The 16229-nt window shown below is 38.0% G+C and overlaps 1 protein-coding gene across 2 annotated transcripts in view; it reads right to left on the bottom strand.

Moving 5' to 3' along the window:
- The window catches only part of tgfbr3 (transforming growth factor, beta receptor III), a 179584-nt gene that overhangs the window by 97991 nt on the left and 65364 nt on the right, over positions 1-16229 (bottom strand). The gene's annotated exons all lie outside the window — the stretch shown is intronic.

The following is a 16229-nucleotide window of genomic DNA, read 5'->3' as shown; positions in this document are numbered from 1 at the left end:
AAGTTATTTCAGACTCTACTCCAGAACAAACACTGACTGAATCAAGCAGTGGGTAAACGGTCTTAAAGGGTTAGCTGTGCTATGAACTGAAAGGTTCTATTTACGGTCTAGTGTATTCTGGCATTTTGAAAAACTGAGAAAGCATATGGAACCATTTGCATTTAATACAGTCACCAAATTTACTGTAAACATTGTGACTCCTTAGTGTGGCAAAATAATCCATTTTGCACACCTCACTCTGAAAGCACTAACTGAAGATTTCTTTAAATCAAGCTGCAAATGACCAAGTCATGGATACTCCAACCATAAATTGTAAACTTTGCTGATTCAGGTGCAGCAGGCAGCAAATGGGATGTTGACATACAAGACTATCATGTACAGCAGGGGTGGTAGAGGCGGGCACAATAGCATCATTTATGATGTATCTAGATGGATACATGAATGGGCAGGGAGCAGAGGGATACAGATCCTCTGAAAATAGATGACATGTTTAGGTAGAGGATCTGGATTGGCGCGCAGGTTTTGAAGGCCAAAGGGCCTATTCCTGTGCTATAATTATCTTTTGTTCTTTGAACAATTTTGTTTTCCTTATGAGGATGGATGTTTTGGCTATAGAGTGAGTGCAACAAAAGGTTTACCAGACTGATTCTTAGGATGGCAGGACTGATGTATGAAGACAGACTGCATCAGTTAGCACTGTGTACACCGAAGTTTTCAGAAATAGGGAGGTATTGTAGAGAAACCTAACTGTGTAGCAGGACCAGACAGGCTTAATGCTGGGATAATGTTCCTGATGACTGGGGTGTCCAGAACCAGAGTCAAAAGGATGAAAGGCAAGTCATTTATGACTAAGATGAGGAGAAACTCCTTTATCCAGAAAGTGATGAGCTGTAGAATGTTCTGCCACAGAACACAATTGAGGTCAACACATTGATCCCTTTGGCCCTAGGAACTATAGATCTTACTACTTATTGAAAATATTCAAATGGTATGGGGAGAAAGTAGGAGCAGGATACTGATTAGGATAATCAGCCATGATCATCATGAATGGCAGAGCAGGTTTGACAGGCTGAATGGCCAATACTGCACCTATCTTCTAGATTTCTATTAATCACACCTCTTGTGTTGTAAAGGTTATTCACGGAAGACAGCTGGGTTTTGTCATGCAGAGTGATGCCAGCAGTGTGGGTTCAATTCCACCAGCTGAGGTGACCACGAAGGATTCGCCTTTGCAACCTTTCTGCCTGCCTAAGGCATGGAGACCTCATGTTAAACCACTATCAGTCGTGTCTCTCTCTGGTCCATTCAATACCTTAACATTGAAACAGCACAATTAAAAATTTTGTCAATACGTTACATGAAAATAATTTACCTTTACCGTAACAATTAGTAATAAATAAGTGGTATTGCTCAAAAAGCTTTTTGAAAAACAGAAAAGTCACTGCTACTTATTTCTTCCTCATTGAAATTTCTGAAATTCAAATTAAGGTAGTAATTAATAATAGCATAATTTATATTAATAATAATTTAATTCCACAAATATGTTTTACACAATAATTACCAAATTTACCAACTGAATTGTTTTGTTTATTTTAATACATTCATGAAAATTACATGTGAAGTACTGTTTTTGATTTTTTTTTTTACCCAGAACAATAATTTAGCTCAAAGCCATGATTTGGAGATGCTGATGGTGGACTGGGTGCGCAAAGTTAAAAATCACACACCAGATTATAGTCCAACAGGTTTAATTAGAAGTACACTAGCATCACTCCTTCCACCTGAAGAAGGAGCGTCGCTCCGAAAGCTAGTGTGCTTCCAATTAAACCTGTTGGACTATAACCTGGTGTTGTGTGATTTTTAACTTTAGCTAAAAGCAGATTCTTACAACACTCGTCAAGTTGGCTAAGTAATTTTAAAATTATTTGAAGACAACTTGAAGAAACATTACAAGTACTTTATTCAAATAAAGATAACATTGAATCAAACCCAGAAGTTGCAAAAATAAGAAAGTAAGTGGGAAATGGAGAAAAACATATTAGACTGTCCAGATCATAAAACACCTCATAGCTTTGGTCATTTGAATTGTAACCCATAAGCTGGAATCAAACAACAAATCACAACCACTCATTTAAAGGTTTGCAGAGATTGCTTAGAAATTTATAACCAATGCTACCTGGTCTGAGTTCCAACCAAGTGTCATAAGCCCATCTCCTCTACCTCTTGCCTGACATTAGAAACCCTGCAATAAGCCCAAACATTCTACCCTTTCAGTGAATCACTGAAAATGATTTTTGAAAACAAATTCAGACTTATCAATACCATAATATTCTAGTGTACACAGAGTTATTAATAAAAAGATGTAAAACACACTTTGTATGATGAGTTAAATTTAACCATTTCAGTGTTCCTTTGTGCGCTTCCATTCTGTAATTATCTTTTAATGCAAGGCCTCACTCTGAAGCCGGGTTTTAATTGGATTTTCTTTTATAAACTGACAACAGCTGGAGAAAGATTTCATCTATGACTCTGTTTTCTGTACACAGAATGATTTCAGGATCCCCAACTAATGAAATCTATCCAGCAACAGGAACTAAATGGGAGAACAGCTTTGTCCTTAAGATTAAAAAGTTGTTTTCCTTGCCTTCCAAAAAGATTTGGAATAATTTCAAAATTGAATTTTCAATAATTATGATCAGTTGCAAAAATAAAGTGAAGAACTAATAAATAAACTGTTTTCTATTAAGGATTATTCAAACACCTATTAGCACAATTGTTAATGTATTTTCTTTGAATAAAAATGGTTTATCAAAAGTAGGTTGTTTTTGAATCAACTTTATTTTGATTGTACATATAGTGAATAAATGTCTATTGGAACCATTGAAGTGTGTTTCTTGTTCATGGAAACTTATATTTGAAGATTGCAAGTCAGCAATCATACTAAAAGTGCATTAAAGGTATGTTTTCTGCATTTGCATTCCAGGAACAGACTGAAATCTCATATTGGGACACTGCAACTCAGCAGCATGTGATTTTCTGTCCAGTAAATTGAAGGACATTCACTGGAAACTGGTAAAAGTCATCTTTAAATATGCAGAATGAGTTTTGATATTGTCATTGGGGTATAAATGGTATTTTAAATGTAGAGGCCTGCATGGGGAAAACAGATGTTGCTTTCCTCTCCATTCCAGATTAAATGAATTTCACAATTATTGTGCTTTCTTTGATTTATATACATAACAGTAACTAATACAGTTTTCACTCTTACTCTAGTATTACCAAAAATCAGATGCTCTCTGCAAGCACAGTGGGGCTGCACATGGATTAAAAAATGCCACTTACAATCGAAATGGTATCCATTAGGAAAGCTCTGCAAGAGTCTGTACCTTTTGAATTCTTTTTTAAGCAGAAGTTTTTGGCTCTGCGTTGAGTTAGCAAGTCCATCTGGTGAGAAGAAATATCTTGGATTGCATCTCCAATACATGCTGAAAGATTTGATTTCAGCACAGAGTGTGGTGAGACTGATAAAATGGTTGAGAGGAATGAGGAAGCTGCTAACCTATCAATGGTCCCTGCTAGAAGTGCAACTGTATTTGATATGGTGCAAATGCAGCTTGGCTGAGGTACCTTAGGTTTGCATAGTCTGCTAACCTTTATCATCAAAAGAATTCAAGAGAGGCAAGAGTAATGACTAAAATAAGTATTATGTTGCTGTAAATTTGTTTGAAGTATGACTATAGCACCTCCACAAATGTTCAAAGAATCAGAGGCAAAGATTATTCAAGTAATTGTTCTTCTCAGACAGCCAGAACTCAGAGATTAAATTGAAGTAACAACATGGGAGATGCAAGTGCATTAAAAATTGTTTGTTTCTTGTTAAATAGGAACATCATCTTATCTGTAAAAGATCATTCGTTCCATGGAAATTTAACACAGTGCTTCCTGTGATGCAATGCAATAGGAGGAAATGGAAATTTGTACAGTTAAAAAAAGGGCTTTTGTTCCCATTCTCTTTAATTCAACTGAGTTTCTTTTTCCTTTGGCACTGCAAAAGGGAATATTGCACCCTCTCCTCTTCCTACTTAATGGTTGATAACTTCCACTTTCTTCCAATCTACCTCAAATGGCACGAATAAGGAGGAGATTGGAGGGGGGGGGGGTGTTAGAGGTGGTGATGGGAGAGTCTGTGGGTTGTAAGCATTGTAATATTGCTGGTGGTCATGTTTTAACAATCATAACAATCAGCAGCATTGCCTGTTTTGTTTTGGGGAGTGGGGAAGAAATCTATGAGACATTATTTTACATTCACCTATCAGCAGCTTCGCAAGTTGGAGAGCCCCAAATTCTTACATGAGATGCTTGCCACCCTGCTCCCCACCCCTAGCCTGTCAAAAACTTTACATGGAGCAGGCAAATCTAAGGATGATCCACCTGCTCACACCCAAACTGAAGCAATTAGCATTCAAAAATATTGTGCACTTAAGGGTCACTTTCCATATTGATGGGAGAGGACTCTTGTGGTGCTGTGGTAATGGCCCTAATTCTAGGTTAGATAGTCAAGGTTCAAGTCCTACCTGCGCCAGAAGTGTGTCATAACATGTCTGAACAGGTTGAGACCGATGGGAAGAAGCCCAGAATGTTGATCTCCATGGGTCCTAGGCAGGCATCTCCATCAAATACCTCTTCCCACAATGGCACACTTCCACAACCAATATTAACCTTATGGGTGCTTTCCCTGCACCCCAGGTGTCTCCATTAACCATCAAGACTCCTACCACCACTCCACAAGATGCCCAAATTTAATCCTTTCTTGGACTCGAGGAGTTAAAAATCTGATGTCACTTTTAGTCTTCAGTACTGGCCCCTTCTGCCATTGGTGCTACTGGAAATACAGAGCAGTGGAACTTTCAGCCCTTACACAAATGAAATAATATAGAGACCTAGGGGTTCAGACACCTATTTCTTTGAAATTTTTGCTACAGGTAGACCGGTTAGTTTATAAAGTATTTAGCATGCCTGCCTTCATTGCTCATGCCTTTGAGTATAGGAATTGGGACATCATGTTGAGGTTGTACAGAATGTTGGGGTGGCCTCTTCTGAAGTGCTGTGTGAAGTTCTGGTCACCCTGTTATAGTCAAAGAGTGTGGTGCTAGAAAAGCACAGCTGGTTGAGGAGTGACTTTATTGAGTTTTATAAAATCATGAAGGGACACAGATTAGGTAATTGACGAGGATCTTTTCCTTAGGGTGGGGGAGTTCAAAACTAGGGGGCATATTTTTAAGGTGAGAGGAGAGAGATTTAAAAAGGACATATGGAGTACTGTTTTTTTGCTTTTATACAGTGTGGTTAGTGCGTGGAATTAACTGCCAGAAAAAGTGGTGGAAGCAGGTACAGTTAAAATGTTTAAAAGACATTTGGATAAATTCATGATGTGGAAAGGTTTGGAGGGATATGGGCCCAGCACAGGCAGGTGAGACCAGTTTTATTTTGGGAACAGGGTCAGCATGGACTGGCTAAACTGAAGGGTCTGTTTCCCTACTGTCTAACTCTGAGAGTCCCTGTCTCCAGCCAATGAACAGCAGGTCAGGCAGCATCCAAGCAGCAGGAAAGTCGACGTTTCGGGCCGAAGCCTTCATCAGTCTGTGGCCCAAAAATTGATTTTCCTGCTGCTTGGATGCTGCCTGACCTGCTGTGCTTATCCAGCAACACACTCAACTCTAATCTCCAGTATCAGCAGACCTCACGGTCTCCAGCCAATGAACACTTGAGGTGACAGAGGGGGTGGTGCATTTTCCATTGACTTTTGGGGTGGTAGGCTTGAAGATCTGCCATCCAAAAATTCCTGCTCACTAAAAATTAGAGGGAAAGTCTAATAAAAAAAAGGTACGTTGAAAACATTGTACGCACAAAAATTGCAGGGAAAAAGCAACTAGTGGAATTAATACAAATTTGCAGAAGCTTTTTACAAAGTTGAACCTTGTGAAATGTACAAAAACAACAAGTTCAAACTAAGTTGCAGATTTGTTTGGAACAGCACGAAATTACACGTTAGTTAAAAATCATTCATAGTTCTGCTCATTTCTTAACCACATCATTTTCTGTGCTGTTAAACATTTGGAATATAAATGACAAAAGCTTACATTACATCAAATGGAAAGAGTAAGCCACTCGGTACCATCAACCATTCAATAAGATCCTGGTGATTAGATTGTGGCCTTAACTCCATTTTGCTGCCTGCTTCACATAATCCCCAACTTCACAAACATTACCTCCACTTTCCAAACCAGTTTGGGATCCAGTGAACATATATGGATGTCAGAGCAGCAGTAGTCACTGCCTCTCCAGTAGTATATTGTTCATTGAAGTTAATGGGCTAAGGAGTCACACCCATGATTGTGGGAAAAGCCCGCCACCGCTGCAGCGGTACTTCATTTGGCAGGCTTTTCCAAAGAAGAGGATACATAAGTTTCCCGCCAGCTTTCTAGCAATTGGGAAGACCCCATCACCTTTTAAATCCAGTCCAATGCGAAGGAGAAGAAACCACGTTGGAGCACACAGAAGGAACGTGACAAGCCGAAACTTGCTATCTATCATTACTACATTCCAGGGTTATGTTACAGATGAAATCCAGTTATACGATATGGGAGGGCAGAGAGGGAAAACACAGATTTGCACATAGCTCGAGTGGCGTTTGGCAGTTCAGTGGTACAAATTTGAAAGTTAAAAGGGAAAAGTTGCAAAACATAAAGTGATGTTAACTGTCTTAATTTGTTAACCACTTTCTTGTAAAAACAGACAGGATAAAATAGGTCATCACAGCAAGTTTTGCCTTGCACCTACATTTGTTTCACAAGGACCAGCTTCTAGAAGACGAAACTCCCTTTGAACTGGCTGATCCAAAGATACTGAAAAAGTATTTTGGGGTCAGTTAAGTATGGGTGTGTCCTGTTGTTGGTCACAGGTGAAATTGGGGATGGGAGGGTACATGTGACAAGCAAGGGCAGATGGGATGGGGTCATTGAAAGCTTAAATCAAGCACCACATGTCTTTGCTGGTTTTGTGCTGTTATCTGAAGAGGAGCTAAAAATTCTTTATGATGTACACCATTTTTTAAATCTTTGTTCCTAAGACTGGTGAAATATAAGCTGAATAAACAACTAAGCAAATTTGCAAGATCTCTCTTTGTTGTACTTGTCTTTTCATTTGTAATATTTTACAATCAATCAACCACAATTTGTCTCTTAATTCATTTTTTAAAAAAATACAGTGATTCTGGGCTTCAGGATATCCATGTTTGCTGTGTTTGAAAACTGCCTTGTGCTTGTTTCAAATTAATCTTGTAATTTTTTTTTCTTTCAGTAGCCAACTGATCTCAATTTAAATTTCATTTTAAAAAAAAATCTTGATCAAGACCATGTCAGTAGTGCATACAAAATGAATAATCAACCTTCAGACAGAAACTTGAAGGAAAAATGTCATTATAGAGGCCTGGGAAGTACAGTACTATTAAGACGGAATTATGAACGAGCTGACTCTGACTCAGTGGGTTGAATGACCTCCTCTGTGCTGTACTACTTTCACTTCTATAGACAGACTGATGTATTGGACAGACACATAGAAGGTAAAGGTTAAAGTAAATGTAAAGAAGAGTGAAGTGGTGCATTCAGTGCTTTAACAACTCACTGGTCAATATTAACCAGAAGTTTAACTCCACTGAAAACATTAACACTTTAGCTGTAGAAGTAGGCTCTGGGTACTTGACTAGTGGCACACTTCATGCAAAAGTCACTATATAGTCTATGCAACCAAAGTCAGAAGTAGGACAGAATAAAACACTACTGGTCTAGATGGATAACTGAAATAATCACCAAAGTAATTGAAATCTATGTAATACAATGCAAATCCTCACGATTGGAATCATCGTACTGGGGTCAATGTCCAGTCCCTTCTTTCCCTGTTGTACTATTTACTACATACAGCAACCAATTGGCCTGAACCTCTATGAAGCTCTGGTTAAGCTACAACCAGAATACTGCATCCAGTTTTCAACACATTTTAGGATGGATGTGATGGCCCCAACAGGGTGCAGAGTAGATTTAACAGGATACTTCCAAAGGTGGGAGATTTTATCTATAATGGTTAGGTTGGCAATTAAATTGGGTTTTCTCTTCTCTTGAAGTTAAAGAAGATGGAAGCGAGATTTGATAGAAAGATGCAACATGACGACACTTGTGGAGAAGATAGACTGGGAAATGTTGTTCCCATTAGCTGGTGGTAAATGAACTAGAGGACACGGATTTAAAGTTTATGGGCAAGAGGTGCAGGGGAATGTGAGAAAAAGCTTTTTCTAAGCACAGCAAGTGATAATACCTAGTCACCTCTATCTTCGTGGATGTTAGAAGCAGAAATATTCAATGATGTCAAAAGAAAGTTGGAAGGGTACTTGAAGGTTTTAAACATACAGGACTATTGGATAGTGTCATGGAATGGAACACTGCCATAGAGTCAGCAAACCCTTGGAAACAGACCCTTCAGCCCAACTTATTCAGGCTAGCCAAGTTTCCAAAACTGAACTAGTCTGATTTGCTGGTGTTTGGCCCATATCTGTTTAAACTTTTCCTATCCACATACCTGTCCAAATGTTTCTTAAATGGTGTAATTGTACTCTTCTCTCCCACTTCCTCTGGCAGCTCAATTCATATACACACCGCCTTGTGAAAAAAATCTTTCCCCTCTCACCTTAAACCTATACCCTCTAGTTCCCTGTCCTGGGCAAAAGGCCTTAGCTATTCACCTTATCTATGCCCCACATCATTTTATAAACCTCTATAAAGGTCACCCCTCAGCCTTCTATGCTCCAGGGAAAAACGTACCAGCCTATTTAGCCTCTCTTTAGAACTTAAACCTTCCAGTTTAATAACATCCTTCCTATAGAAGAATGACCAGAACTATATGCAGTGTGGCCTTACTAATCTCTTGCACAATTGTAACATGATGTCCCAATTCTGTACTCAATGTTTTGACCAGTGGAGACAAGAATGCCAAATGCCTTCTTCATCACCAACTATCTGTGATACAACTTTCAAGGAACTGTGTACCTGCATCCTTAGGTCTCTGTTCAACAGCACGCCAAGGCCCGATCATTAACTGTATAAGTCTTGACCTGGTTTGACTTCCCAAAATGCAATACCTCGCATTTATCTAAATTAAACCTCACCTATCACTCCTGATTCAAAAGAGCTAGCATAGACTCAATAGGCTGACTGGCCTCTTCCTGTGCCACAAAATGACAATATGAAATTTTTTTAATTCATCATGGGATAAGGGCATCACTGGCTAGAACTGCACTTATTAACCATCCCTACTTACCCAGTAGAGTATCAACCATTTGCTGTGGGTCTGGAATCACGTGCTATCCAGATCGGGTAAAGGGGGCAGATGATCTTCCCTAAAAAGGACATTACTGAACCAGATGAGTTTCTACAGCTATTGACAGTCAGTCGTCATCAGGCCAACTTTTTAATTAAAATTTCACTATCTGCCACAGTAGGTATTTCAACTCATATCCCATGTCCCCAGAACATCTGGATGACTTGTCCAGTGACAATACCACTATATCTTCACCTTCTCTATTCTCACAGCTTTATCATATACATCAATCTTTACAATTTGAACTAATTTGCATAACTGTTTGCCTTTTGATATTGTGATACTCTGACTAATTATTCCAAAGTCTGTTAATTTTGCTACAGCTAGGGAGGCTTTGTTTACATAACATTATAGTTTTGGTTTTGTGTTTTTTTTTATTTATTTGGTGTAATGAAATCCACCTTGTTTAGCACATTGAACAGTTATAATATTGGAGATAGAGAAACAAAAAATACCCAGTGATTTCTTTGTAACAATCATTTTAAAATCAGTGAAAATCTACAGGGTACCTAATATTTAAGGATACTTCTGATTTCTTTACAGGAGGAGGAAAACCAAGTTTTAGAGTAAGTTTATATTAAGCCTTTGGGACTTGGACCTTCTTCTGAAGTGTATCTTGGCTCAAACAACCCCAGAAAATTGAATCTGCATTCAGTGGAATTAAACATCCTCTCTGATATTGAACATTGCAATCTACATTTAATTTGATTTGTAATCCACTTCAAATCACATCAAAACTGGACTTAATGTCTTATTGTACATCTGCATAAACTAAGAATGCAAATATTGAAAAGTATTTGACCGCACTGGCATTCACTAACTAGGATCATTTCTGATTGAAACAAAGGCATTCTTTAAAATCCAGAGATATTTTAAATTTTAATCAAAATATAATTTATTTGAATAGAAGAATCATTAGTAATGGATGCTATATTTGGAGCAAGATGGAGTTCATTCAACTGTCAGTGTCACTGGTCTGCATTGACATTGTTTTTTCTACTGTTAACTTTAACATTCTGAATTTAGAAAGCATAACTTCAATTAGCACATCGTAGAGTCATAGACATATGGAGTCATACAGCAAAGTAAAAGAGCTTTCAGTCTAGGCTGACCATAATCCCAAACTAAACTAGTCCCACCTGCTTGTACTTGGCCTATATCCCTCCACACATTTATTTTTTACGTACTTATCTGAATGTCTTTTAAACATTGTAATTGTACCCTCATCCACCACTTTCTTTGGACATTCACTCCATCCATGAACCACTCTGTGTTAAAGAATGGCCCTGTGTCTTTTTAAAATCTTTCTCCTTTCACCTTAAAAATACGCCCCCTAGAATTGAAACCCTTCACCTAGGGTAATAACACCTGCCATTCACCTTATCTATACCTCATTATTTTACAAACCTCTACCAGGTCACCTCTCAATCTCCAACCCTCCAGTGAAAAAAGTCCCAGCCTATCCAGCCTCTCCTTAAAACTCAAGCCTTCCATTCCTGGCAGCATCCTGGTAAATTTCTTCTGAAATCTCTCCAGCTTAATAATATCTTTCTTATAACTGGGAGATCAGAAGTGGATAGTCCTAAATTAGTGTCAGTACTTTTGTAAGAGTGCAATAACATAGGTTTTCTAGTCTTAACACGTACATGTTATGCATTAGGAAAGGGATAGCACTGCCATTGATCAAAAAATTCACAGCTGAATTTCAATTATTGCATCTGCTGACATTGCTCATTGACAAAGGTCTCTCATTTAAAATCAGATCTAATCTTGGACCATAGTGAGTACCAATTTCTATTAATGAAACAGATGGAATAAACAAAGCTGCCTCTAGTCTAATTCACCCCACAACTTTTTATTTTATACTTCCTTCTGGGAGATATGTCAGTATCACTGACTGACCAGCATTTATTGCCCGTCCCTAGCTGCCCCACTTGCTTTAATAATTTCTATGGTATTTAAGAATTAAGAAAAAAATTCAAAATATTTTCAAAGCTGTACAGAGACGTACAATACATTTTTGCTGGAGGATTAAGCATACATTTTTAAATATATCCTGTAGTTAAAAAATGATGTTGGATTTTAGACTTGATAGCAACACTACAATCTGCCAACTGGGCTGGCAGAAAAATCTAACCACATATCAAAGTGTAGCATTTATCAACGTCAATGTGCATTGTTAAATTTACTGTACTGCGAATAGAATTTAAATCACTGTTTTTTCATTCTAAAGAAAGGAATCTATACTCATTATAATGTTGTAAATACATTCTGCAATCAAAAAAAATCCTCAAGCAACATTTCCAAATCTTGCATAAGTAACCTGAAAGTGAACTGAACTTTTAAAAAAAACTTAATTTTACATGAAAATAGTATTAGTATTCTTGGCCAAGAGGATTGCTGTCAGTTACTAACCAAGGTACATTATGTAAATGGAAAACAGCATTTTTAAATCATGCTTATTTCTGATTTCTAACGCAGATGTTCCAAATACTTTTATCTCCATAAAAAAATGAATACAAGTAGTATAAAAGGTGTCAGAAACCTTTTTCAGTATAAACATAGTTGGTCAAGTGATAATCTAGAATTAAGTCTCACATTTAAGTCAAAGAAGCTGGTATTTACAGCACTGCTAATTGCCGAACCTTGTTTACTATTCAACCTTAAAGCAAATTCAGGTCTACATATTTTTGTTTAAACTTCTCAGCTCTGTTCAGAAAACATCCAACTTCACAATTTCCTGTTCATTCTAAAGACAGGAACACTGGCCACTGCAAACTGTGTTATTACAATGGTAGAACAAAGGAAGCAGACAAGCGACGCCAAGAATCGCAATGTATTACAATGAAGAAGAGTTACAATATTACAATGTGGCAATGCCAAATCTTATACACAAATGGATATTTTAGCTTATCACCTTTATTTGGCTGCATATATAGTCAGAAGGACAAAATTTATGCCCTGCTAAATTTAGAAGAAAAAACAATTTCATTTATGTCTAAGGCCACTTATGCGACAAGTATATATTGACTATGCAGTAACCATCTCTCATAAATCCAGTACAGAATTCAGGAGAATCTTCTTTATCCAGATTGGTGAAAATGTGGAACCCACTATCACAAGTAGTAATTGAGGTGAACAGCACAGGTTCATTTTAGGGGAATTATGGAAGAATATGAGAGAGAAATATTTAGAAGATATACTAATTGGATTAGATAAATTAAGGTATGAGGAGGTTCATATGGAGCACAAACACAGGTACAAGAGTTCAGCCAAAGTATTCTAATTTTTGGTTATAAATTCGATGTAATGTAGGTTGAATGAAACATATCAAATTAATTTTATTTTCCAAGTGGTAACACTGTACCAACTAAAAATCTGGGATCACCTCAGAAGATGACACAAACACTGGACAGTAACCTAGTTTATGTTAGTGAAAGTTCTAATAATGCTATTGTTAATTTAACACAATTTATGAAACTACCAAAAGTAAAGAAAAAAAAAGATGTGGTATACTGCTTGTGTAGTTTTGAGGGGACCAATGTGGTCAGGTGAATGGATCATTTGTCCCTTGTCCATTCAAAGCAAGTGCTGTTAAGTATTTAGCTATACTACTCCCACTATATTTCACTCTTCACAACTTTGTCAGAGGGGAGGAAGGTAGCTAAATTAAGTTATTGAATTTATCCAAGTTTCTTTAAATGATCTGGAAAACCTAAAAATAACATCTGTTTAGGTGAAATAAAGAACAACTTCTGAACAAATGAGAAAAAAAATGATCTGGAAAGTGTCTCTTTTAATTAAACAATGATTTTCCTTCCATCTCTTTGCAGTTGGGTGCACTCAGGACAGAAGAACCAGGATGGTGTAGTCACAGCTCCAGTCAAATTGACCTTCAATGAGAACAACAAGCAGACTAAAGCACGTCGGTGCACTTTATATGCAGTGCATAATGATCAGTTCTACTAAAGTCAATGGAATTATTGAGAAGGAGGTAGAAGAAGTAATCCAGGAACCTGATGAAGGGCTTATGCCCGAAACATCGAATTTCCTGTTCCTTGGATGCTGCCTGACCTGCTGCGCTTTAACCAGCAACACATTTTCAGCAGGAGAAATATTATATTCAATTTTATATATTCATCCATTTACAAAGTGAATAGTTCATTCCCTCAGATTGTACAATGTTCAGGAAGTAAAGCTGAATGGTCAGATAGCCCACAAATGTGAATGTAGGTTCCACGTCAACAAGAGAGAACATGAGGCAGTATTGAAGAGGAAGCAGGAAAGTAGTAGTATTGTTGGGGGAGATAGATGATAGGGGTAACTGATCCTTAGCTGAAAATGTGTTGCTGGAAAAGCGCAGCAGGTCAGGCAGCCTCCAAAGAGCAGGAGAATCGACGTTTCGGGCATGAGCCCTTCTTCAGGAATGATCCTTAATTATTTACATAAATTGGGTGGACTGTTAATTATGGGGGCATGTGGTGCTGAAATGGTAATATGATATTCACGCAACCTGACAAAATAAGTAAGGTGCAGCCCTAATCTTTGAACAGAGATCATTTCTCCATGTTTGAATGTATTCCAAATCATTTTAGAATTGTGCAAATATTTTGTTGCTGAAAATTTTTAGACTCTAAACATTCACAACAAATGCTTTTCTGTCCTACTACACATTATTAAAACATTAATGCAACTTTCATTCAGTAGATTATTTATCATGGTTAAACAAACCAGGATGTTTCATAGAAATGTTTTCAAACCATGTGTGACATCAAACTCCAGGAAATATAGGACAAATGACCAAAACATTGATTGAAAAGGTTTGTTTCAAGGAATTTCTTAAAAAGGAAGGAAGAGAGATCAAGAGCAGTAGATTCGGAAGGGAACTCTGACAGCCATGCCTTCAGATTTCTAGGCTTTACTCTCAAAAGGTAGACTAGTGAAAAATGGGGATGTACAAGAGATCAGAAGCAGCGTAGCACACACATCTCAGAAGATTGTAAGGGTGGAGGAGGTTTAGAGGGCCCCATCATGGAGAAATCTGAAAACAAGAATCTTTAAAATGAAGGACTGTTGGACTTGAAGCTAATATTGATCAGCAAAGAGTAATGAGTAAAAAGTGATTTGGTGCAAGTTAATGATCCCAGCTGAAGTTAGTTCGAGAAAAGTCAATCTCTGACTGAAACCTGCATTGACAGGCTTTAGGTTTAAACAAAAAAAATCAGAACAATAACAAACAGAAATTGCTTAGAAAACTCAGCAGGTCTGGCAGCATCTGTGGAGAGAAAGCAGAGTTAATGTTTCAGGTCTAGTGACACTTCTTCAGAACTCTCCTCCACACTCAGTGCCATGCGTCATCATTCGTACACTCGCGACCTCTCTTTCCATCAACACCCCTCGCACTGGCTCAAAGTTGCCCTGGCCCTACCACCCGAACAACCAACAACCTCACCCCCCCTTTCCAATTTATCCTCTGGCTTATTTGACATACTAACAAAAATCTTTTTAGTCAGAGAAATGTCTAGTACGGAAGGAGACCCTTTGGTCCAACTCATCCATGCTGATCGGATACCCTAAATTAATCTAGTCCCATTTGCCAGTAATTGCCCCATTTCGCTCTAAACCCTTCCTATTCATATATCCAGCCAAATGCCTTCTAAAGTTGATACTGTACCAGCTTCCACCATTTCCTCTGGCAACTCAATACCAGCACACATCATCCTCTGCATGAAAAAATTGCTCCTTCACTCCCTTTTAAAATTTTTCCCCTCTCACCCTAAATCTATGCCTTCTAGTTCTGGAACCCCCACCCCAGGGAAAATACCTTGTCTATTTACCCTATCCATGCCCCTCACCATTTTATAAACTTCTATCCACCTCCGACGCTCCAGGGAAAACAGCCCCAGCTTATTCAGCCTCTCCCTGTAGCTCAAAACCTCCAACCCTGGCAACATCCTTGTTAATCTTTTCTGAACTCTTTCAGGTTTCTTCTCCTTTCAGGCATTAAGGAATGCAAGATACAACAACTTGAAGATATACCCAAACCCCTCTGGAACCTCTCCCCTAACTCCAATTCCATCTGTTCTTCTCACTCCATCTCCTGTCATGTATTTACTCACCTATCTGACCTTCCACTCTGATGCTGAACATGTTCTGAAGGGTCACTGGACCCAAAACATAAAACTCTGATTTCTCTCCACAGATACTACCAAACCTGCTGACTTTTCCCAGTAATTTCTATTATTGTTTCAGACTTTAGCTTTGTTTTTTTTAAAAACTATGCAGATCAGTTCCTGAACACATTCACAAAAGTCTGCTAATCTACTTTTATCCCAGAATAAAACATTTAGTAAAAAAGAAAAACATTAGCCACATTGCATTCGACAAAAAGGCTGGAAAAATGTCATGAGAAAACCAGCAAGGGATTCAAACTCTCATCATTCCTTTTATCCCAGCAATATCCTTCCAACACCAAAGCTTCAAAGATCTCCCATTATCTCCCTATAAAACATGTGCTGCTCAGGCTGGCATAGTCACAGCTGGTTTCCTTCTTGTAAATTTCTGCACCTTCACTAGTTGCTTTTCCTTAAACTGATATCTCTCCCAGAGACAGCCAAACAGCAAACTAAACTCAATATTACTTTAACCTCAGACCAAACACAACTCAATGTCTGTCTGTCTCACACTATTCCTTACTCAGTATAACACCACCCTTTGGTACATAAACCACTGACTGTGTGATTCCCTTTCCAATTTTTGTATGTTTCCTGAAGCAACAGCAGTTTTATTCTCTAACTTCA

The sequence above is a fragment of the Hemiscyllium ocellatum genome, chromosome 9 (genome assembly GCF_020745735.1).
Source record: "Hemiscyllium ocellatum isolate sHemOce1 chromosome 9, sHemOce1.pat.X.cur, whole genome shotgun sequence".
In the NCBI taxonomy this organism is placed as follows: Eukaryota; Metazoa; Chordata; class Chondrichthyes; order Orectolobiformes; family Hemiscylliidae; genus Hemiscyllium; species Hemiscyllium ocellatum.
This window is presented reverse-complemented; position numbering and strand designations above follow the sequence as displayed.